This window comes from Schistocerca gregaria, chromosome 11 (genome assembly GCF_023897955.1).
Source record: "Schistocerca gregaria isolate iqSchGreg1 chromosome 11, iqSchGreg1.2, whole genome shotgun sequence".
Lineage (NCBI taxonomy): Eukaryota > Metazoa > Arthropoda > Insecta > Orthoptera > Acrididae > Schistocerca > Schistocerca gregaria.
Genome location: NC_064930.1, coordinates 29,498,808 through 29,524,384, shown reverse-complemented (window position 1 = coordinate 29,524,384; position 25,577 = coordinate 29,498,808).

Sequence of the window (25,577 nt, the reverse complement as noted above, 5' to 3'; positions counted from 1 at the left end):
TGTCTGTAAGAAAGTCAGCAGAAGTTATCCACAAAATTACTGTCCAGTATCCTGAACATTGATTTGTAGCAGAAACTTACAACATATGCTGAACCTACGTATAAGAGCTGTTGAACAGAAAAACCTCCTCCATGCTAATTAGAATGAATTTAGAAAACATAATCATGTGAAACTCAGCACGTGCTTTTCTCATGCAACATTCTAAAAGCCATCAAAGGTACAGTATTTCTTGATTTCCAAAAAGCATTTGATTCAATATCACACCTAAATTTCTCGACAAAAGTACTATTGTGTGGTGTACTGGGCAAAATTTGTGACTGGATTGAAGATTTCTTAGTAAGAAGGATTCAGCATGTTATCTTGGATAGAGAACTATTGACAAATATAGAACTGAAGTAACTTTGGATGTATTGCAGGGAAGTGTGTTGGGTCCCTCGCTGTCCATGTTGCATATTTATGACCTTGCAGACAATATTAATAGAAACTCAACTTTTTTTCAATGATGCAGTTATCTACAATGAAATTTGGCACGTACTTCGATGCGAGATGCCTTTAATAGGTTCCACAACGAAACATTGTCTCGAAATTTGGTAGAAAATCCGAAGAAATTCTGGTCGTATGTAAAGTACACAAGCGGCAGGACACAGTCAATACCTTCGCTGCGCAGTGTCGATGGTACTGTTATCGATGACTCTGCCGCTAAAGCGGAGTTATTGAACGCAGTTTTCCGAAATTCCTTCACCAGGGAAGACGAATGGAATATTCCAGAATTTGAAACACAAACATCTGCTAGCATGAGTTTCTTAGAAGTAGATACCTTAGGGGTTGCGAAGCAACTCAAATCGCTTGATACGGGCAAGTCTTCCGGTCCATATTGTATACCGATTAGGTTCCTTTCAGATTACACTGATACTATAGCTCCCTACTTAGCACTCATATACAACTGCTCGCTCACCGATAGATCTGTACCTACAGATTGGAAAATTGCGCAGGTCGCACCAGTGTTCAAGAAGGGTAGTAGGAGTAATCCATTTAACTACAGACCTATATCATTGACGTCGGTCTGCAGTAGGGTTTTGGAGCATATACTATATTCAAACATTATGAATCACCTCGAAGGGAACGATCTATTGACACATAATCAGCATGGCTTCAGAAAACATCACTCTTGTGCAACGCAGCTAGCTCTTTATTCGCACGAAGTAATGGCCGCTATCGACAGGGGATCTCAAGTTGATTCCATATTTCTAGATTTCCGGAAACCTTTTGACACCGTTCCTCACAAGCGACTTCTAATCAAGCTGCGGAGCTATGGGGTATCGTCTCAGTTGTGCGACTGGATTCGTGATTTCCTGTCAGGAAGGTCGCAGTTCGTAGTAATAGACGGCAAATCATCGAGTAAAACTGAAGTGATATCAGGTGTTCCCCAGGGAAGCGTCCTGGGACCTCTACTGTTCCTGATCTATATAAATGACCTGGGTGACAATCTGAGCAGTTCTCTTAGACTGTTCGCAGATGATGCTGTAATTTACCGTCTAGTAAGGTCATCCGAAGACCAGTATCAGCTGCAAAGCGATTTAGAAAAGATTGCTGTATGGTGTGTCAGGTGGCAGTTGACGCTAAATAACGAAAAGTGTGAGATGATCCATATGAGTTTCAAAAGAAATCCGTTGGAATTCGATTACTCGATAAATAGTACAATTCTCAAGGCTGTCAATTCAACTAAGTACCTGGGTGTTAAAACTACGAACAACTTCAGTTGGAAGGACCACATAGATAATATTGTCGGGAAGGCGAGCCAAAGGTTGCATTTCATTGGCAGGACACTTAGAAGATGCAACAAGTCCACTAAAGAGACAACTTACACTACACTCGTTTGTCCTCTGTTAGAACATTGCTGCGCGGTGTGGGATCCTTACCAGGTGGGATTGACGGAGGACATCGAAAGGGTGCAAAAAAGGGCAGCTCGTTTTGTATTATCGCGTTATAGGGGAGAGAGTGTGGCAGATATGATACACGAGTTGGAATGGAAATCATTATAGCATAGACGTTTTTCGTCGCGGCGAGACATTTTTACGAAATTTCAGTCACCAACTTTTTCTTCCGAATGCGAAAATATTTTGTTGAGCCCAACCTACATAGGTAGGAATGATCATCAAAATAAAATAAGAGAAATCAGAGCTCGAACAGAAAGGTTTAGGTATTCGTTTTTCCCGCTCGCTGTTCGGGAGTGGAATAGTAGAGAGACAGTATGATTGTCGTTCGATGAACCCTCTGCCAAGCACTTAAATATGAATTGCAGAGTAGTCATGTAGATGTAGATGTAGACAATTTGCAGGAAACTGCAAAAATATTCACTGAGGCCATGATAAGATTTCAGAGTGGTGCAATGATTGACAACTTTCTTCAAATGTTCGGAAATGTAAAATTGTGCACTTCACAAAATAGAAAATAAACATAGTATAAGATGAACATAATATCAGTGAATCATAGTTGAAATTGGTAAATTCACACAAATACCCGAGTGTAACACTTGGTAGGACATTAAAGGGAAAATGACATAAGGTCGGTCGTAGGTAAAGCACGTAGCAAACTTCAATTTTTTGGTAGAATAGTAGGAAAATGCAATTAGTTTACAAAGGAGATAGATTAAAAATCAATCATGTGACCCATCTTAGAATATTGCTTGTGTGGGACCATTACCAATTAGGACTAGAAGGGGATATTGAATGCATACAGAGAAGGGAAGTATTAATGGTCACAGGCTTGTTTTAAGGTCACATTTTTGTTTGATCCACAGAAGAGAGTCATGGATTTTGAAAGAACTGAACTGGCAGCCTTAGAGTCTTAAGAAAGTCTTCTAACAAAGTTTCTAGAATTGCTATCAATTTTGACTCTTTCAAATATAGTACAAACTCCTACAGATTACTCCCATAGGTATTGTCATGACAAGATTAAATTTATTGCAGCACACACAGACGCTTGTGAACAATCATTCTTCCTGTGCTCCATGTGAGAATGGAATAGGAAAAAGCTTATATAGTACAGTGCACTTCACAGTGGTCCGCAGAGTGTAGTTGTAGAATATCCCACCCCAACAGTCATACGCTACCCTATCAGAGACAGGGTCATCTGTGAAAGCAGTCATATTGTATACCAACTCAGCTGTCACCTTGGTACAGATTTTTATGTAAGCATGACACTTGAATAATAACCAATCTAAAACTATAACAAACAGCAAAATTGACTGTCCAGTAGCAGAACATGTTGCTGAGTGCAACAGGCTTGACTTCTTGGCTATTGCAGAACCTGTGGCATCTGCTCATTGGTGGGTCTTCTGTTTCTGCGTACCTATCTCTTTCCATTGTTGCCTTTTCCTCCCACTGCCTTTCACCCTCACTACTCCTCCCACCCTCCCCATCCAGCAGAACTCCTCCCACCACTGGGCTGCTGCCTTAGGGCTAAGTAATCAGTTGGGTCAACGTAGCTGTGCATGTTTGAGCCAATGGGTCTGTGTTTTTCATCAGCTTAGAAGGAGAACATTGAAAGCTAAGAAGAACATTGTCCAAAAACACAACGACATTTCCTGTCTCGTTGTATGTGCATGTTGTCTATTCAGTACCTTACCCTTAGAGTTAGTGGTTATCTTTATGTAGATTCTGAGAAAGCTTTCTTTCTTTTTCTGCCAGATTTTGTGTTAGTTCATTTTAAACTCATTTAACTGACTTAGTTATCACTTAAGAGTTTTAGTTTCACAGATTTGCTTGTTTTACATTTAATTCTTGTACATAAATATTTATATCACATTGTAAATGATATGATAATTCCATTAATTAATTATTTTATTTCTCTTTGATTGTTTTACATTCATGCCTTAAGCTGACTACTTCATTATAATAACTTCACTTTTAATCTTTTTTTTCTGTCTGATAATCAGGAGAACCACAAGATTTTCAGTGGAAGGGAAATGACAATGCAGCTATTTTAGACAGCTGTTCCTCCTCCCAAAAGCCCCTGGACAATCATCACAAGAAAGTAGTTGTGAGGAATTCAGAAACAAAACACAAAAGAGGAATTCTGCATTTTCATCCTTACCTGCCAACAATAAGTTCAGAGATACAGTTCATGGACTTGGTTCTAATAATGCTATAAATGAAAAATGTGACACTAAAAGTACTGGAAATCAGCCACGTTTAGAAGAAGAAAGAACTAATTGTGTAATCCCCAACAGAATTAACCAGAATGTAGCAACATAGCTACAACTACAAGGAATCATTTTCTGGCAGCTGAAAGAAGTTTTGATGTTATTAGTGATAGTGAAGACTTATGTGATGAAGATAATGGCATTGTTGACTTGGGCACAAATTGACAAAAGGCAAAAATCAATGATAATCAGTATAGAAATAAGAAACAATCAGTTGTCATAAGAACTAATACACCTCAGACATTGGTGGTAAGTTTAATCGGTGGTGGTGGAGGTAGAAGAGGGGGAGGAGGGGGAGGGGAGGGAGCATTGATATTGGTATTACATCTGAAAAATTTGATTTTTTAGCATATAATCTTCTTAAAATATTAACCTGGTTTTCAAAATGATTCTGCACACACATTTCAGGTTAGTCTTCTCATCCCTGGGATATCTTGAGTTTAATATACGTCATTTAGTAGTTCACTAAAAAACTTTTGTTTTCTTCAGCATATATTTCACAGTGCCATGTAAAAGTAACTATGCAGCCATTCTCACTGTTTGGCATACTCTCCCAGAAAATTGTCCATATGATGATCCCTCAGATATTTTTTTGACTTCTTTACCATGATTCTGACTCAGGAAAAATATGTCCATTGTCTAGTAAGCAGTTTCTTGATAATTTCAGCAGGGTGCAGAAAAATTGTGTTACAAAATTTTAACCCTAGATAGCTGATGCCAATAGGAACCAAAAGTACTAATGTTGTGTAGGTTGACAACGCATCCTTTTTAAACTATGGAAACTTGGCACCACATGCTCCAATTGGCTGTGGGATTGCCCTGTTGCTGTTCATCAGTTCACGGGTAGTGCTATGGTTGTCGGTTCACACATACTAACATCCCTCACCCTGTCACTGCCACCATGTGATACACACACGTCGAATTGGTCTTGTTGTTTGTCTCCACCTCACATCAGATGCATTCACACATAAGCTTCGCTTCAGAGCACACAAACATCACCTGTGATTTAGTCATGCAGTAAGCATTGCAGCACAGTATTGATTTGAGGAATAACAAGATATGAGCTTTGTCTATGGACTAGCCAGTGGTAATGCGCATGAAGCTTGACAGTTGTGTGAGGAACAGTATGCAGCAAGATGCCACCCACACCCCAGACATTTACAGCAATTAACCAGCAACTTAGTGAAACATACTCGTTAGTGGGATATCGTGATGATGCTGGAAGACCTCAAACATTATAGGATGCTGCATTTGAAGAGACTGTTCTCAAGCATTCAAGGAAGCACCTACGACAAGTCCTCGAGTGGTTGGACACAACTTGGGGGTCACTCATCAGTTAGTCTGGGTGGTTCTGAGTAACTATGGCCAGCATCCACTTAGTTTCCACCCTGTCAAAGACCTACATCCTGTGGCGGACTATGACCACAGGCTAGGGTTTTTCTGGTGGTTTCTGTGAAGTGTTGCACGAGGTCCTGACTTCCCCGCCATTGTGTTGTTTACCGACGAGTGCACCTTCTGTCAAGATGGCCTTTACAACACTCAAAACATTCATTACTGGGCAATGGGAAATCCTCATGTCACATGCACCCAGGGAAACCAGGAACAATTTTCATTTAAAATTTAGGTAGTCATAGTGGGCGACCATCTGATTTGGCCAGTCCGTCTACCTCCTAAACTTACTGGGGCCAATTGCCTTGATTTTTAGTAAGAAACACTACCCAGCCTGCTGGAAAACGTTCCCCTGGACATCTGACTACGCATGTGGTTGCAGCATGATGGGGCATCCGCACATAACAGTCGTGCTGTGTGCATATATCTAAATTAACTCTTTGACGGCCAGTTCAATGGCAGAGTTGCTTGTAGGACATGGCCCTGAAGACCAGATCTCATGCCACCAGACTTTTTCCTATGGGGATTCTTCAAGGTTCTTGTTCACCCACCTGGACGTGAACCACCTAAAAATGAAGAGGAATTAATGTATCATATTCAGCATGCCACCAATCACATCAGGGCAATGCCAGGAATCTTTGAAAGAGTTTGGCAAAACACCGTTCGACGTTACCAAGCTTGTGTCACCTCAGAGGGTCGCCAGTTTGAGCACCTGCTTTGGTAAACAGTGTCCTAGCTACAAAAAAGGCTCTTTTCAGTGCCAACACAATTTGTAAAATGCTTTCTGTACATGAACTAACAGCTGATTATGGGTTTGTTCACAGAACGTTTTATCATGAAACTGCAATGGATGTATTGGGACCTTGGTGGATTTGCCCCGAGGCCCCCAGAGTGAAAAGCTCGCACAGTACCATCGAATGTGTGGGATGCCTTGGATACATTGTGATCTCTGGCAGGCAAAGCATTCACAGTTATCCATTCTCCAGACCACTGATAACAGGGCAATCCCGCAGTCAATCAAAGTGAATGGCAGAAAGTTTCCATAGTTTATAAATGGTGCACTGTTGACCTACACAACACTAGTTCTTCTGGGTAAAAATTTCGTGACACCTTTTTTTCGAAGTGCATATTATTCCCTAAGAGCTTACTAGCTATTGTAATATACTGGGTGCTTTTCTGTCCCACTTAAGCTGAGGGCAATCATAAAGTAAAGTATTTTGTAAGTAAATGTAGCTTATTTGACTATAAAAATTCAATTTATTGAAAGTAAGAACAGATACCTCAGTGAAGGTTTGAAACGAATCTGCTCCAGTTCTAATGAAGATCATTTCATTCACTACACTCATGTTGCCTCATCCTTCGCTGAATACTGAGGGGCAGAGCCAAGGATACTTCCGTCTCCTCAAATAATAGTGTACATGGGAGAAGCTGCCCTTAATGTAAGTTTCTTAGCAGAAAGTCCAAAGCAGAATATAAATATTGTACTTCAGGTTATGTGTCAAACTAGGCAGCAATTAATCAGTAATAATTGCAAAAGTAGGAGCAATGAGAATTAATGCCCTTAATATTGATTTCAATGGTTCATCATGTCTCAGTGAAGATGTGGCACACAGTACCGGCCTTGCCTACAAATGCAAGAAGGTTGACAGTTCAATGGGTGGTAAAAGAGTAAATTGTTTGTCTCCTGCAAAGAAATCTCAAATGAAGAATGAATTACTGTGATTTCTAATGGTTCCACATATTTATCAACTGAATGGCTGACTACATTGCTAATGTTTGAGCATAATTTCACAAGTGACCATAGGGAAAGGATTGTTGTTGTTGTGGTCTTCAGTCCTGAGACTGGTTGGATGCAGCTCTCCATGCTACTCTATCCTGTGCAAGCTTCTTCATCTCCCAGTACTTACTGCAACCTACATCCTTCTGAATCTGCTTAGTGTATTCATCTCTTGGTCTCCCTCTATGATTTTTACCCTCCATGCTGCCCTCCAATGCTAAAATTGTGATCCCTTGATGCCTCACAACATGTCCTACCAACCGGTCCCTTCTTTTTGTCAAGTTGTGCCACAAACTCCCCTTCTCCCCAATTCTATTCAATACCTCCTCATTAGTTATGTGATACACCCTTCTAATCTTCAGCATTCTTCTGTAGCACCACATTTCGAAAGCTTCTGTTCTCTTCTTGTCCATGTTTCACTTACATACATGAATACACTCCATACAAATACTTTCAGAAATGACTTCCTGACACTTAAATCTATACTCGATGTTAACAAATTTCTCTTCTTCAGAAACGCTTTCCTCTCCATTGCCAGTCTACATTTTATATCCCCTCTATTTTGACTATCATCCGTTATTTTGCTGCCCAAATAGCAAAACTCCTTTACTACTTTAAGTGTCTCATTTCCTAATCTAATTCCCTCAGCATCACCCGACTTAATTTGACTACATTCCATTATCCTCGTTTTGATTTTGTTGATATTCATCTTGTATCCTCCTTTCAAGACACTGTCCATTACATTCAACTGCTCTTCCAAGTACTTTGCTGTCTCTGATAGAATTACCATGTCATCATAATAAAGGGAAAGGATATCAAAGTGCAAAAAGGTGATGGAAGTACTCATAGAGTCTCAATTTGATAAAACTGACAGAAACAGTCATTCCTTGTAATTGACGATGAGGACTAGTTTCAGCTAAACAAGAGGCAAAACAAGCTAAAGCTAAAGGTAAAGAAATAATGATAAACCAACAATAAAGTTGTTTCAGGTTGACATATTTCATTTGAGCAATTCTTGTGGTATAGGTATATTGAACTAATATACCGCAAAGAAATGGGATGATACAGATAAGTCTAAAGCGGTAAAACAATAGAAAAATTAATTACACAACTTGATCATTGCCCACCCAATACTAGAGTTAAAATTCATTTCAACAAAGATACCCTAGCAGTCACAAATTTTATCCCAAGCAGAATGAGATTTTCACTCTGCAGCAGAGTGTGCGCTGATATGAAACTTCCTGGCAGATTAAAACTGTGTGCCCGACTGAGGCTCGAACTCGGGAACTTAGCCTTTCATGGGCAAGTGGTCTACCATTTGAGCTACCGAAGCATGACTCATGCCTGGTCCTCACAGCTTTACTTCTTCCAGTATCTCATCTCCTACCTTCCAAACTTTACAGAAGGTCTCTTGCGAACCTTGCAGAACTAGCACTCCTGAAAGAAAGAGCTTCTGTATAGTTTGGAAGGTGGGAGACAAGATACTGGCAGAAGTAAAGCTGTGAGGACTGGACGTGAGTCGGTAGCTCAGATGGTAGAGCACTTGCCCGTGAAAGGCCAAGATCCCTAGTTCGAGTCTCGGTTGGGCACACAATTTTTATCCCAGTTGAAGGGAATTGACGATATTGTTTAAGAAAAAGTGAGAATAAATCTCACACACTACAAGTGACAGTCTCCTGCTTTTTTGGAAAGTGTCATCAGAAACTTGTGGCACGGTGGCTAGAACTGATTGCTGCAGCCATCAAAGCATGGAGATGGGCCCTTCAATGGTTCAAATGTCATTCTTCCACAGAAAACTTTACTAAGTGTGAGATTGATTTTTAATAAGAAAGGAAAAAAAATGTTAGAAACAGCTCAGAGATAGTTCACACATCATCTTCACTAGTATGGCCCGAACTTTGCCACATTAACAGTATTCAGCTCTGTAAAATAGTTTTGGGTTTTCTTACCAATGATAAAATTATCACTGGCTCTTGTATCATAGATGAATACCTTGATTCCTCGCCATTGTGTCTGAATCCTGTAAACTTATGATGGGGTCAGTCACAGCACTTGGGGCTGTGTAATGTTAGAGTGAACTACAAACACAAACCCCCTCCACAACACACACACACACACACACACACACACACACACACACACACAACTCACCACACACTTTTTGCCTCTGCTCACCAGTTAAGGCTGATCATGGCTTATTTTAGGGAATTTTATGCTTTGGCTGCTGCATTTTTACTAAAGATGATGTCAGCATAGTTTCCAAGGTAATTTTGTTTTAAAATAATAAATGATACGCTGTGTGTATTACTGTGGTGTATTGTTTCGCCTGTGTACATCACCATTTTCACATTAGAGCATATTAATATTTTGTCTTTCTCAGCAAGTTGTTACCTTTTTGAAGATTTATTCATGAATAGGTATTCCACAAAATTATTCGATATAGTTCTGTCTCACTCATAGACTGTACTTAATTATGACACATGACAAGAATGAATGTGAAGCTCCTCAAAACCAGTGACAAATGGTCTGCATAGAAAGCGTCTGTTCAAACTAGAACAAGCCAGATTGGGGATTCAGCATACAATATGTATGGTGACTACCAGTTGTCATGGATATCTCAGAAGTACAAGCAATTTTCTCAAAGATGAGACATGGAAGTATAGTGGATTCTCACAGAGTTAAAACTTCAGTGCATAAATACATGACCATCAACTCTGTTTATTAAATTTTATCCTAGCAGACACAAGACTTTCGATTGATTATCTATCAACAGTAGAAGAATTTTTCAGAGGCACCCTGGGGCTCTTGTCTTACTATGTGTTTCATTTAGTTCTAATATAATGTGGTGAAAATGTTTTTGTGCTGAAGTTTGGAATGTGTATCATTGCTTGACACAAGAAAAACAATGGTGAATATGCCACAACTTATTAAGGATATCCTCCACCAAAAAATAAAAAAAAAATACATATCTTGTGTAATCGAGAGTGCTTTTTCTTGATGCTGCTGTAGGTTCAACTTGATGTTACTGCATTGCCACATGGGAAATGTGTAATGAAGTAAGTAAGTTCAGTACTTCTTGTACACAAAGAATTTTATTTTGTATGCTAGATGTTGGACGGCGAACATACAAAGTCTGACTACATGCTGTTAATACAAAAATTCTGTCCGAGGCAGACTTAAGACAGACGTAGGACTACCCTCTGGCAGCATACAAATCACTTCTATTTATATGATTTTAAACAATTACTGTTATTGTTACACATTGAATTTTGCATATTTAACAATTATAATTTTTACATACATCTTCCCAAATCGCATAGAAAATTACATAGAATAACAGTGAATAATTTTATACAAAGACAGGAAGGAATTAAATTTTGTACAAATAAAATTTTACATTTCTATATAGTCATTACTGTTATGTTGACTAACACCAATTAAAACATGAACATGTTTGATTCTGTCTGAAAAGGCATTGTGTCATGTTTCTGTTTGGAGAATGAACAATTAGTGACTTAAAAAACATGAAAATAGCTTCTCTTGATGACTTGAAATATCATAACTTTAATTGCTAATTACTCCATAACTACAATAACTATTTTATTCTTTCCATGTGCCTGTAGTTTGTATTGTGAGCAAATTATGATGGTACCTTAGTTTTTAATCCAACATGTTTCCTTCATTCGATGTACTGGTGAGGCCCAACATAAACAATGTCACCACAATAGTTTAAATTAGTGTAAATTTCAAAGTTGCTTTGGTGAATTTGAATGCAGGTAACCAGAAATATGTTACCTTCATTCTATGTATTGGTGAGACACAATGTAGTCAAAGTCAAAGCAACATTTTAAATTGGTGTAAATTACTAATATTACATATATACCCTCATGGGAGAGTGGAGATGAGACTGGAATAGGATGCAGGATTCCAAAGGGGTTGTCGTGCTACAGTCCATGGAAGCTGCAATGTGCATTACATTATTTTCCAACACGCCGGTGGAAATGAAAATATTTCAGCCATGGGAATTAACTGCACGTTCTCAAAGTCTTCTAATTTGGTATGGTGAGATGGGGTATTTTCCTCCTAATGGCTAAAGAGTTGCATTATTGGAGCCTTGATATCAGCAAAGGTTCCTCATTTTTTTTAACAACTACAGCATGATCTCTCTGTTGAATGAAATGTGTAAACTCTTCTAAAGGATGATGAACTGCCAAATTCTCCAATTCAGGCAATATTTACTCCAGTATCAATGCAATTTTTTACCATCTTATACTCTTGATATATCCAATTAAAAAGCATTCACGCATCACCAATATTTAAGATTTTGTAATTGGTGTCAGTGGCATCATATCCATGGTGAGCTGTGTGGTTGATTGCTGTGTGTTGATGACTTCTCTTTACATTGCAGCTCCATGCCACTGGTATAACAAAATGTCAGCTCTAGGGAGGTGTTCAAAAGACTGGATACTGAACAGTCGCACCCAGTTCTCTACAAAAACCCACACCACCAATGTGGAGACCGGTCACCTTGCCTCATCCATTCATCCTGTGAGTGGACGGGTGGCCACACCTCTGCTTCTTTAGTAGGGCCCAAGCAGGCACACGGGGTTGTGGGGATTACTAGTTATCAGGAGCTGCAACACTAGGCGCATTATGGGGCCCCTTAGGAGCACAGCATTCAGGGCTGGAAAGAAAGCCAATGTGCACCCAATACTTCTGTCGGCAGGCCTCATCCGAGATGTTGAGGCGGCCTTGCCTGTGGCTATTGAGCATGCAGGGTGCAGTCATCTGCAAGTTGTGCCTCATATTGGCACCAATGACGCTTTTCGCTTGAGCCCTGAAGCCATCCTCAGCTCATTCCAGTGACTGGCAGAGGTAGTGAAGACTGCTGGCCTCGCGTGTGGGGTACAAGCAGAGGTCGCACTTTGCAGTATTGTTCCCAGAGTTGATCAGGATCCTTTTGTTTGCTGCCAAGTGGAAGGTCTCAACCAAGTCTTAGTCGACTCTGTGATGGTCTTGGCTGCAGATTTCTAGGCCTGCATTATCTTGTCAGGATTTGTAAACTCCCCTTGATGGGTCAGGGGTGCACTACACAAAATAAGCAGCTACTCAGGTAGCAGATTACTTGTGGAGTGCACATGAAGGGTATTAGGCTAGATGTTACTTTGAGGTGCTCTTATGACCACTCGCAGTCAATGTGCAGCAAAGGAAGCCAGACGGCCTTCAGAATAAAGACACTTCAATTGTCACAATATCACCAAACTGTTGAAGTGTTTGAATACAGTTCTGATATTTACTGCCCTCCAGGAAGTTCTTATGCCTAAAATTATTCATGGATTGAAACTCAAGGTGAGATATTTAGCGAATCATGGAACACATATCGTATAGGTGGATTGGAGGCTATAGGTGGGGGATTGTTCATTGCAGTTGACAAAAATATTGCCTCTATTGAGGTTGAAGCTGAGCTGTCATGTAGACTGTTCGCCTGGTGCAAGTCTTTCGAGTTGACACCACTTCGGCGACTTGTATGTCAATGGAGCTGTAAGGTATGACATTCCGTCATGCTGACCACTCAGCTACCAGGAAGGAAGACATTGAAGCAGTTCACAGGAGTGGCTGTTAGATGTGTTACTGGTAGGTTCAAGCAATACATAAGTGTTACAGTGACATTCGAGAACTGAAATCGGAATCTCTGAAGGGAATGCAACATTCTGTCTGAAAACATTAGTGAGAAAATTTAGGGAACTGGCATGTGAAGCTGACTATTGAACGATTCTACTGTTGCCAACATACATTGTATGTAAGGACCATGAAGATATGATACAAGAAACAGGACTTGTACGGAGACATATATTGTGAGTGAAACACGAAGGCAAAAGACTGGTAGTGGTATGGGGTGTCTTCGGCCACACACCATATGATGGCTTCCAGAGGGTCTATGTAGATGTAGATACAGCTCTATAGTATCTGAATTAGGTATCCACATCCTAAACGTATCTTAATCAGGTAGAAGAAGTAGTGGAGCTGTTTCATGCCTGAGGTGTTTTTGAAGAGAAACTAAAATGGTTATGACATGGGTACCAAATAAAATTACTATCTATAAAAATTCAACCCTCGAAGATCGCTCTAATATTCCATAATGGAACCTTGTGGTAAGGTGACTGTATTGTTACAGTTCTGTCAAAATTCTAGAACTCCTTCATCTTATCCCATTTAGGTTAAGGATGTATAACATACGGATTTGCAACACCATTAGTATTTGACTAGATTCTGTCCACAGTAGTGGTACGAGGCTGGCAACAAGCCTTTTGCACAGGTCCCATTGAAGGCCTTCTGGCAGAAGTATGCTACTGCTATTGCAAGTTAAGCCTCAGGAACTTCTATTTAATTATGTAATAATGATTGGGTAGGCACCTGGTGATCCATGCCATCTGCCTCTGTCAATCAGAAGTCTAGACTTTAAGTGAAATGTCTCTGGGGTAGTAGAACAACTGGGAAATGTTGAGGAATTGTCTTTAGATACCTCCAATCAACTGTATGCACAGATCCTTTCCTCGAACTACTCCGTAGTGCATAGCTAGCTCAAACATACACCTTGACCCGCTCTGTGGACCTGAAGGGAACACACACCTTAATGTCTGTAGGTGACTGTTTCTTTTAATCCTTCATGGGTATATTAATTCAGAAACCATGCACACAGATGGCTGTAGAACTATTGTAGAGTTGAGTGTGTGTTTGTGTACAGTAGTAATAACAAACTCTGGTGTCTGCCAAGTGCGTTCACTGCTGAGCAGGCAATTGTCACCAAAGCCCTATAACACATTGTAGGCAAAAAGTCCCTGTTGGTCTGTGACTCATAGAGCTGTCTTCAATCTGTTAGCCATCACTATGCAAGGCAATGCCTGTCAGTGTCCAGGATCTACTATTGACCTCCTCCATTGGGTACTGCCATCACATTCATGTGCTCACTGAGCCACACTCCTATGCTCGTAAGCAGCTCACAGCTCGTCTTGCTGAGGAAGCAACTGTGAGTGAATTACTAGGCATTAGGATACCTGGTACTGACCTAATACACCAAGAAATGCATCTAATCATAACAGGAAGAGAGATTGATTGGTAAAATTTTACTACCCCCAGTAAAATCAGAATGAAGAAAGAAAACCACTGCTGAACTTTGAGGAATGAATTTTGCCACACGATCACATGTACAAGGCTCAGTAAGGATTTTCTCTTATGGCAAGAGGATCCATCTGGGTACCCCTCCTCACATTGGCCCATATATTGATGAAATACTGACACGGTGGAGCGAGTATCGGATGAATTCTAAGGTTCATTAGAGAAAGCGGATTTTACCCCAGTTTGAAGTTCTGTTACACTTTATGTTAGTGTTTATCGCAAATGTGGAGGGAAAGACTCTCACTGTAGTAAGAGCCCTGGAGGACTGCCATCTGCTTTGCACTCTGCATTGATATATTCAGTAATTCCTTACAGCCTTTTAGCCAATCCAGCTCTTTTAGCATCAACAGGCCTTGCCTGCTATCTTTATTTTTGAGACCTAATTGATGGCAATATTTTTCCTACAGTCCTTTTAGTTTCAAGTCAGTGAGTGGAATGGAGGGGAGAGAGTGAGCTTCATCCCCCAGTAGATAACCAGTTTTTTCCTATGTACTAGATGTTACTTTAGTCAAGTAAAGGATTGCAGCAAAACTGTGACGTGCTGCTGCCAGAGACCTATCCAAAAATTATTATCGAGGAAGATTGCCAAATAGCCGTACATATTTGAGAAGTTATTTTATTCTATTTTGAGTTCCAGTGTTATCATTTCAGTATGCTTTCTTCAGGCCCAAAATGCACTTCGTATGCTGGGTTAGAAGTTCAGAGGTATCGATATTGTACTGGAGGCGACAGTGTCTGGATATCTTGAATTCATTATTAGCGTTCCTCCTTCAAGTGCATAGGACACAGTTGTGTCTGTATGCACTGTCCAGTGTTACATTATTATCTAAAGGGCTGAGACATAAATGTTGGGTGGTTTTTATCCAGCATGAGTGAAGTGATGAAGAAAAAAGTTAACTTTAAGTACGAGGTGTGCACCTCAGCTTGTGCAACAAATAAATGGAATTTTGCATTCAGAATGGGTTGGATAGTGTGTCGGAAAGAGACAGAAGGACACTGTTGGTGATTCCAAAGACATGTAGAAGCCACATCTAAAACTCTACTATTTTTGGATGGGAAACCTAAATGTTTCTGGATGAAAATAAATACTTACTGTGAATAATTCCCTGTCTGCACACATGTTGAATCCTGTTGGTGGAGGAGGATTTAGAAGGATATTGAACTGATTAAATACAAAGCTTATTTGAAAAAAAAATATTGTTTGTTCATCACTCAAATTCATACACCTGTTTGACAGATGGATGCTATTCCCAGTTGCTAACTGAAGCATTCTTATAATTACATATTCACAACACCTTTTCATAAACTTTGATGTAAATGACATTGTCTTTGTGTACAAAGATTTGGAATGATGTCATTATAACGTTGTAAGCAATTCCTGGGATGTTCCAGTATTTCCTGTGGTGACAATGATCTGACCACGATGTGATTTTTTGTCTTGGCACGCATTACTTTTCTGAACTATTGGATGGTGTCACACTTGCAGAGAATGTCATTATTACATGTCCAACATTTGTGAATACAGTAAAGATGATATCTTTAAATACAAATTTTCCTCGTTCCTTGTAGAAACCCTGTGTGTCAGTAACGATGTTCACACTTGAAGGTGTCATTGTGAAATGCTGTGGATCTGCAGTATCTGGGGAAATTATCTGATGATTCAAATTCAACATATATGTTTCTTAGACCTGATTTCATTTTCATTTTGCTTTGAACAATGTATCTAATTGGAGTGAAACCTTGAGCACATGTCAGAGAGTAGGCCACGAGTGTTGTACCCCAGCCAAATTGTAAATTATAATATAGGTAGAATTCAGAATTAAGTACACTATGGCTTTGGTTAGTTTACAATTGTTGAACACACTCGAATACTTTTTCAGATATCCCATCCCATCTGCAGAGCCAGTATAATGAATCAACGCAGTTCTAGTTGAACTGCTATAGAACTGAATATTCAAACAGTTCCTATGAACATAAACTTCTGGGTAATTAAACTTCTGATGTCAATACCCATAAAAATTCAAGTGTTCTTTATCTGTCACAGGAATATTAGGAATTTCCTTTACCAATTTAGCTGATGAGCTTTTACTCTCTGTAGACTTAGGCTCTTATATTGAGTTATCTCTTATACTTGAAACCAGAATTAATTCTTGCTTAGTGTTCATGATGTGTCTTGTATCCTAAACACACCCCATAAACATTTTTGGTGGGATACATATTCAAAAGCAGAGACTTATTCATCTGTGTTTGTACCATCCTGCTCAAGTCCAAAGTTGACACAGAAACATATGTTTTGATGGTCGACCTCGATGCCATCCAGTTAGTATCTTATTTCTTGACAGATAAAGGCAAAAATATTACATGTAAGCTGGAAGCTGGTATAGGGCCTCCATCTATCTTCTCAAATTTCCCTTCCAAGTATAGGCTGTGAGTACCGGGCGTGAGTTGTGCTTCAGTAGCTCAGTTGGTAGAGCACTTGCCCGCGAAAGGCAAAGGTCCCGAGTTCGAGTCTCGGTCGGGCACACAGTTTTAATCTGCCAGGAAGTTTCAACTGCATTCTTGTCCCGGTCAACAGTATTCAAATTGAGATGGTCTGGTGCCTGACAAGTCACTGGCAGGTGTATCAGTTTGCTTGGCACATCTCGACAATTTTGTATCCTGGGCCTTTGTAGTGAAGATACAGATTCATTGCGATGGTATGCTCAACACTAATCATGCTAACTGCTTGTACATCCACAGGTTGTTCTGATCCTTAAAATTCATCTGAATTTTTCTCCAAAATGTGAATCCTTGAGAAGGCATATAGTGGCTTTATGGAACCCTCATGGCTAAAGTCTGTTGTCTGTTTTGCCATTTTTATTTTCATTTTACACATATTAACATTTGCGTGTAACTTGCACTCTATTAATGATGAATTTCTTATACATCCATTTAAATCATCAATATCATACAAACCGGGCATATTTCCACAACTTTACCAACTCCTAGATGTAGTTTATTGCTTGCCTTGAGGATAGTAGGAAATTGGTTGTGTGTCTCAAGATTGATTGCAATACTCCAGGACCTTTGGCTAGATCTGTTGATGGAAAGTAACTTCTACATCTACATCGGTACTCTGCAAATCTCATTTAAGTGCCTGCAGAGTGTTTATCAAACCACCTTCACAATTCTCTATTATTCCAATCTTGTATAGCGCGTAGAAAGAATGAACACCTACATCTTTACGTACAAGCTCTGATTTGCCTTATTTTATTGTTGTGATCATTCCTCCCTATGTAGGCCAGTGTTAACAAAATATTTTCACATTTGGAGGAGAAAGTTGGTGATTGGGATTTCATGAGAAGATTCTATCAAAATGAAAAATGACTTTCTTTTAATGATGTCCAGCCCAAATCCTGTATCATTTCTGTGACACTCTCTCCCATATTTCATGATAATATGAAACGCACTGCCTTTCTTTGAACTTTATCGATGTACTCCATCAGTCCTATATGGTAAGGATTCCACACTGTGCAGCAGTATTCTAAAAGAGTATGGGCAATTGTAGTGTAGGCAGTCTCCTTAGTAGGTCTGTTACATTTTCTAAGCGTCCTGCCAATAAAATGCAGCCTTTGGTTAACCTTCCCCACAACATTTTCTATGTGTTCCTTCCAATTTAGTTTGTTCATAATTGTAATACCTGGGTATTGAGTTGAATTTGTGGCTATTACATTAAACTGATTTATCTTGTAACCAAAATTTAATGAGTTCCTTTTAGAATTCATGTGGATGAGCTCACACATTTTGTTATTTAGGGTCAACTGCCACCTTTTGCACCATTCAGATATCTTTTCTAAATCGTTTTGCAGTTTGATTTGATCTTCTGATGACTTTATTAGTTGATAAATGACAGTGTCATCTGCAAACAACCGAAGATGGCTACTCAGATTGTCTCCAAAATCCTTTATATAGATAAGGAACACTATAACACTACTTTGGGGACTGCCAGAAATCCCTTCTGTTTTACTCAATGTTTTTCTGTCAGTTACTGCGAACTGTGACCTCTCTGACAGAAAATCACAAATCCAGTCACATTTCTGAGACAATATTCCATAAGCACACAATTTCACTATGAGCCACTTGTGTGGTACAGTGTCAAAAGCCTTCCAGAAATCCAGAAATACCGAATCGACCTGAAATCCCTTGTCAATAACATTCAACGCTTCATGCGAATAAAGAGCTAGTTGTGTTTCACAGGTACAATGTTTTCTAAACCCATGTTGACTGTGTGTCAATAGCCCATTTTCTTTGAGGTAATTCATGATGTTCAAACACAATATATGTTTCAATATCCTGCTGCACATGAGTGCTAACAATATGGGCCTGTAATTTAATTGATTACTCCTACCACCTTTCTTGAATATTGATGTAACCTGTGCAACTTCCCAGTCCTTGGGTACGGATCTTCCGTCAAGCAAATGGTTGTATATGACTGTTAAGTATGGAGCTAATGCGTCAACATACTCTGAAAAGAACCTAATTGGTATACAGTTTGGACCAGAAGACTAGCTTTTATTAGGTGATTTAAGTTGCTTCACTACTCAGAGGATATTTACTTCAACGTTACTCATGTTGGCAGCTTTTCTTGATGTGAATTCTGGAATATTTACTTTGTCTTCTTTTGTGAAGGCATTTCAGAAGGCTGTCTTTAGTAACTCTACTTTTGCAGTACTGTATTTGATAGTATCTCCATTGCTATTGCACAGAGAAGGCACTGATTGTTTCTTGCTGCTAGCATACTTCACATACGACCAGAATCTCTTTAGATTTTCTGCCAAGTTTTGAGACAAAATTTCATTGTGGAAACTGTTACAAGCATCTCACATTGAAGTTGGCACTAAAATTCAAGCTTCCATAAAATATCGCCAATCTTGGGGATTTCACATCTGTTTAAATTTGGCATGTTTGTTTCTGCAACAGTGTTCTAACCCATTTTGTGTACCAAGGAGGATCAGTTCCATTGTTAATTTATTTGTTATAAATATCTAAATTGCTGCCAATACTATTTCTTTGAATTTAAGCCCCATCTGGTCTACACTTTTATTATTAATTGGAATGTGTGAAGATTGTGTCTCAGGGAGGTGTCAAGTAAATTTTTTTCTGCTTTTTTGAGTAGGTATATTTTTCACTTATTTTTCGAGTATTTGGGGATTACAATATTCAGTCTCGCTATGACAACCCTGTGTTCACTAATCCCTGAATCAGTTTTGATGCTCATTATTAACTCAGGATTATTTGTTGCTAAGAGGTCAAGTGTGTTTTCACAACTGTTTACTATTTACGTGGACTCATGAACTAATTGCTCGAAATAATTTTCAGAGAATGCTCTTAGCACAATTTTGGATGATATTTCATGTGTATCTCCGGAATTAAACATGTACTTTCACCAACATATTGAGGATAAATTAAAGTCCCCACCAACCATTATCGTATGAGTTGGGTACGTCTTTGAAATCAAACTCCAGTTCTCTTTGAACCTTTCTTCAACTGTATCATCTGAATTGGGTGGTCGGTAGAAGGATCCAATTATTATTTTATTCAGGTTTTGAACAATGACCTCTGCCCATACTAACTCAATTTCACGACAAGTTAAACTACTTCTAACAGCAAGAAACACGCCACCGCCAATCGTGTTTAGCTTATCCTTTCGTAACACTGTTAGGTTCTTTGCAACAATTTCTGCTGAGCTAACATCTGGCTTTAGCCAGCTTTCAGTGCCTATAATGATTGAAGCATCAGTGCTTTCTATTATTGCTTGGAGCTGTGGTATTTTCCCAACACAGCTACGACAGTTTACAACTGTTATACCAGTGGTTCCTGTATTTACATTCTTCCTGTGTGTGGCCTGCACCCTTTCTGACTGAAGACCTCCTTGTGTTTTCCCAAGACCCTCTAACCTAAAAAACCACCCACTGCATGCCACACAGCCTCTGCTACCAGCTTAGCCACGTCCTACATATAGTGGACACCAGACCAGTTCAGCGCTGCATATAGTGGACACCAGACCAGTTCAGCGTAACTCGAAACCCAACCACCCTTTCGCGCAAGTCAAGGAATCTGCAGTCTACACAGTCACAGAACTGTCTGAGACTCTGATTCAGACTCTTCATTTTGCTCTGTACCAGAGGTCCGCAATTGGTCCTGTCGACTATACTGCAAATGGTCAGCTCTGTTTTCAGCAACACTGGCAGCCTCTACCACTTCTGTTAGCTGCTTGAAACCACAGAGGATCTGTTCTGATCTAAAGTGACATACATCATTGGTTCCAACATGAGCAACCACCTGCAGCTGACTGCACCCTGTGCCCTTCATGGCATCTGGAAGGATCGTTTCCATATCTGGAATGACTCCAACCCGGTACGCACACGGAATGCAAATTGGTTTTCTTACACTTCTTGTCAGCCAAGTCCCTAAAGGGGCCTCATAATGCACCAAACGTTGGAGCTACCAAGTACCAATAATCTCACCCTCTGTGATTGCCCGGATCTTGTAGGCTGAGTGGTTTCCTCTGAAACAGGACAGGCGACAGCATCTGGCTCAGCGACAGTGTCAGCCACAGACAGCACCTGGAACCTCTTTGTCAGACGAACAGGAGAGGCCTTATGTGCGGCCACCTCAGAAGTCTTTCGCTGCCTGCTTCACCCCAGGGTGCCCTCCCATTCTACCACAGGTGAGGGGTTAGCCTCAGTGTGAGCAGTAACTGGGTTGGCCACCGATGAGGACGGATCGGTGGACTCAGATGTGCTGGAGGCCTGGCGGATCCCTACAGCCGGCCCATAACAAGTGGTGCCTATCCACTGCAGCCTCAAGCTGTGTAACAGAACCATCACAGCCTGAAGCTGAGAGCGAGGTGTCACCAACTCAGCTATCATCTGCACCCAACAATTGCAGTACCTGTCCATACAAAAGCCCATGGAAAAGTAAACTATCAGGTAAATGGACTATCAGCATGTACTGCGCAACTCTACTGTAGACCCTGATGAAAACACAGGAACTGTGTCTAATAATACGCAGATATTTCAAAACCTAAGTACCGAAGCACTCTGGTGAAACTAAATAATTCGCCCCAATTAGGAACTAGTAATATGTCACAAAATCGGTTTACTTTCCGATGCAAAAGAAAATGCAAGAACAGAGTCTATTAGATATTAAATTTACGTGCAGAAACTCAAGGACCTAAACTATTAAAGCAGAAAGATGATGTAATAAAATATGTGCTCAATAATTATGGCCATTCTTTTAATGTCAGAAGGTATGACACACATCTAAACATCAACTGACACATGTACGGTTATCAAGAGGGCCATAGGCAGGAATGTCAAATGGGTTATGTATCAGAGCCTTGGTGGCATCAAACACTGTAGAACATGTGGTTGTTGGTAAATTTGTGGCACAATTCTTGTGATGAATTTAAATCACTGAATGAGTGAGACTAGTAAATTTTACTCCGTTTTTTACGTATGCAGCACATTGAATATGAAATGCTCCTGCAACATGTAGGTTTACAGTCCAGCATTCTTTAGATTTCCACTTTGCCCTTGGTATCATATTCTGCATGAACACCCTATGAAATTTTTTAATGAATTTTAGAAGACAACACATTTAACTGAAGCCCTGTTCCCCTGATGTCCTGCGACATGTTCTATGAGAACCACATCTGGTTTAGAGCTTCTCTGTAATACTTCTGTGTAAAAACCTAACAGAAAAATCTTCATTTTCACTGTCCTTTAAGATGTAAGTTCTTGTGTTTGTTCGTTGCACTTTGGAAACTGTAGATATCTCTGTTGACCAGTTCAGTTGATAAGATTTCTCAAACACCACCTTATATTTTGAAATATGTTCAGAATCAGGGGCATTTAATTTTTGCTTGCATTGATCCACCATTTTAACACATTTGTGTACCATACGAGGGAACCCATCAGTGCTTCACAGTTGCTAAATATGTATGGGAATTTGATTACATCGTGATCTCCTCCTCCCCCCTCTCTTTGCCCATCTCCTCCTCATCCTCTTCCTCTCTGTCCATCACCTCCTTCTCCTCTCTCTATCCATCATGTCCTCACCTCTCTCACTCCATACCCTCCTCCCCTCTCTCTGTCCATCTCCCTCTTGCCTCTGTCCACAACAATCCGCCCCCCCCCCCCCCTCTGTCCATCTACTCTTACTTGACCTTGACCTTGAGCCTTGTTTATTGTTATTGTAAATGAAACCTTGATTGGAAACTGAAGTCATGTAAAATGAATGGGTAAATTGGTTGGGTTTGTTGGTATGCAGGGTATGAGAGAGACATCTCCAGCTGCTGGATCTGTGAAGATAGTAGCTTCAGTGACAGTAATTCATATGGTTTTAATCTGTGAATTACAAAGTTTCAGACAATGCAGTTGCTTGGTAGTATTCTAATCATAAGCTGATAAGCCATAAATACAACTGATCTGTATTCTGCACAAACCAACTGCAAGGAAAGGAAAGAAATAAAGCACATTACTGTGTATACATTTTTTGTTTAAAGTTATATATAGGGGAAAAGAATACATATATATGAGAGAAAAAGTTTGTCTAATTGTTTAAATACTTTGCTATCATATATCTGTCTGAACATTTAGTAGAGTATCGTGTAGATGTTTGAAGTAAATCGTTCAAGAACTTTTTGAAATTTTTGTTAACATCATTTCCCCTTTATATATACATGTAGCACATGTCTGTAAGAATTTTTATTAGAGTATATATTATGTCCATTCAAACTTTATACTATTGTGTAGAAATTGGTCTAAAACTTTCCAAGATTTTTGATAACAATATTAAACGATGACTTGTCTTCATAGAGTAATATTTTATTTTCATCAGTGACATTTAGCATGCTTATAGTGCCAAATTATTTGTGGGAGAATATCTAGAACCACAAAGATTAAAACACATACATTTGTGGTTTTTATCATTTTGCTCAAATGTTCCATGGTACTCAGTTTCAGATGGGAGAATGTTGAGTAGTAGTGTACTCCATTCCTTGAAATACATACTGTAAGATTCACCTTATAATATACTAAAAAATATATGATACAATAATATAAATGTTTATATGTATTGAAATAATGAGATTAATTCTTCGGCACTTAGACAAGCACAATAAGTGGGGCTATACCTTTAATGGATTCATATTAGTTCTGCATTGACAAAGTACTCTTCCTACTGTTCTAGATTTATGCTTACCAATTAATAATACTATGTGTGATCACCGTATCCACCTAAGAAATCTTGACTGTGTCTACAACATTGTAATCGGATCTTCATTAACTTTAAATTACACAGGTGGGCTTCTTGGATTTTTATATATTACAGTACCACTTGGAATAATAACTCATATGATGTGAAACAAATACTAACAAAAAGATAGAGAGGCTGACCAGTACTTACCCCAGCTCAGTACAGCCGATAGATACACAAAATGGTATCTATCAGCTGTACTGAGCTGAGGTAAGTACTGGCCAGCCCCTCTATCTCTTTGTTAGTATTTGTTTCACATCTTTATATGAGATTTTCCATTAATCATTTAACTCTTATAATGTTTCAGTTAATAAAATAATATTGTATTTGTCCTTTGACGCACATAAAAAATACAGACTTTTTACTTATTCTCACAACCAAAATGGCAGATTACAATCTAAAATAATATGCGTCTACCTACATTCATTAAAAGAGAGCAAGTCCTTCCTTTTACCAATAAACAGGAAAAACATCTTTTGTTTTTTAGCACTTGACAATCAAAAACACATTATGGTAGGCACAGGCTCTATGCTGGACTAACACTTCATCGCTTCTCTTTACCTTTGAAGAAATCAAAAACATGAAAACAAGATATGGGAAAGGTACATCACAACCTGCACTGTCAATTTGAAGATTGCCTGGACAACAATTGATCCCTCTCCACAGCAATTGGTCAAACACCCATGCAACATCCAATCCACTCTTTGCTTTCCCAGGGAAAGCCAAGGGAAATTTGGAATATGTATCTATAACCATTAAAATATATGTAAATCCTTTATTTGCTCATGCATATCGTGTGACATCTATTAGGACTCAATATTTATAATACTATTGTGAATCTGATATATCGTTATTTAGAAGACTCTCGTTATGAAAAAAATTATTGATATATTGATGAAAAAAACATTGGCCTATAAAAATATCCGCCATACATTGTAAATGTGTGGCCGGTTTTAGAGCTGTATTTTTAAGTACTGTAGTGATTTATTGTTAGATGTTCTGTTCATCAACAAGCTAGCAGCCTGCTTATCTCTCTTACAGCAAGAATTGAGAGGAAAGTTATGCACATTCATGCTTGGTGATAGTCACTTTGCTAGCAATGATAACTGCATGTAAGTGGCACGTAAATAAAAGGTGTTCAATGGGTACATCATTCGGTTTCGTCACATATCAGATCTGTCCACACAACTTCATGTCGACTTCCATGGTTTTTTTTTTGTTTTTTTTGTTTTATTTCTGCACCCTGTTTTTTCATTTCTGCAAATGTCAGCGACCTAGCAGTAGTAATGTCAAAATTGTGAGATGAAGTTAAACATTGCAGTTTCTGTTGTTAGCCGATTATAGCAGCATTCCCCCTCACACCTCTCGCCCTACCACATAGACAAATCTCGTCATTTAGATTTTTGTTCATATTTTTTAGCAACTGTCAATAAAATTCTTTAGGACTATTTACAACATTGTAAATATGTAAAATTGTCCAAAGTTTAGACCACTGTTGTAAGTGGTCTTCCTCAGGGCTTGTGCTGTGCTAACTTCTGTTTTATTTTAGAAATGCTGACTCCTGTTTTATTTTAACAGCCCCTGAGCTGTCTCATTGACAATGATAATGGCTGCAGAAGCCTACACCTACTTTTTTAAAATAATGCTGATGTGTAGAAATAGCACAAAAGGTGCATTATAAATTGTTTTTTAACCCAACTGGTGCGCTGTTTCTTCGCATTGGTAGTATTG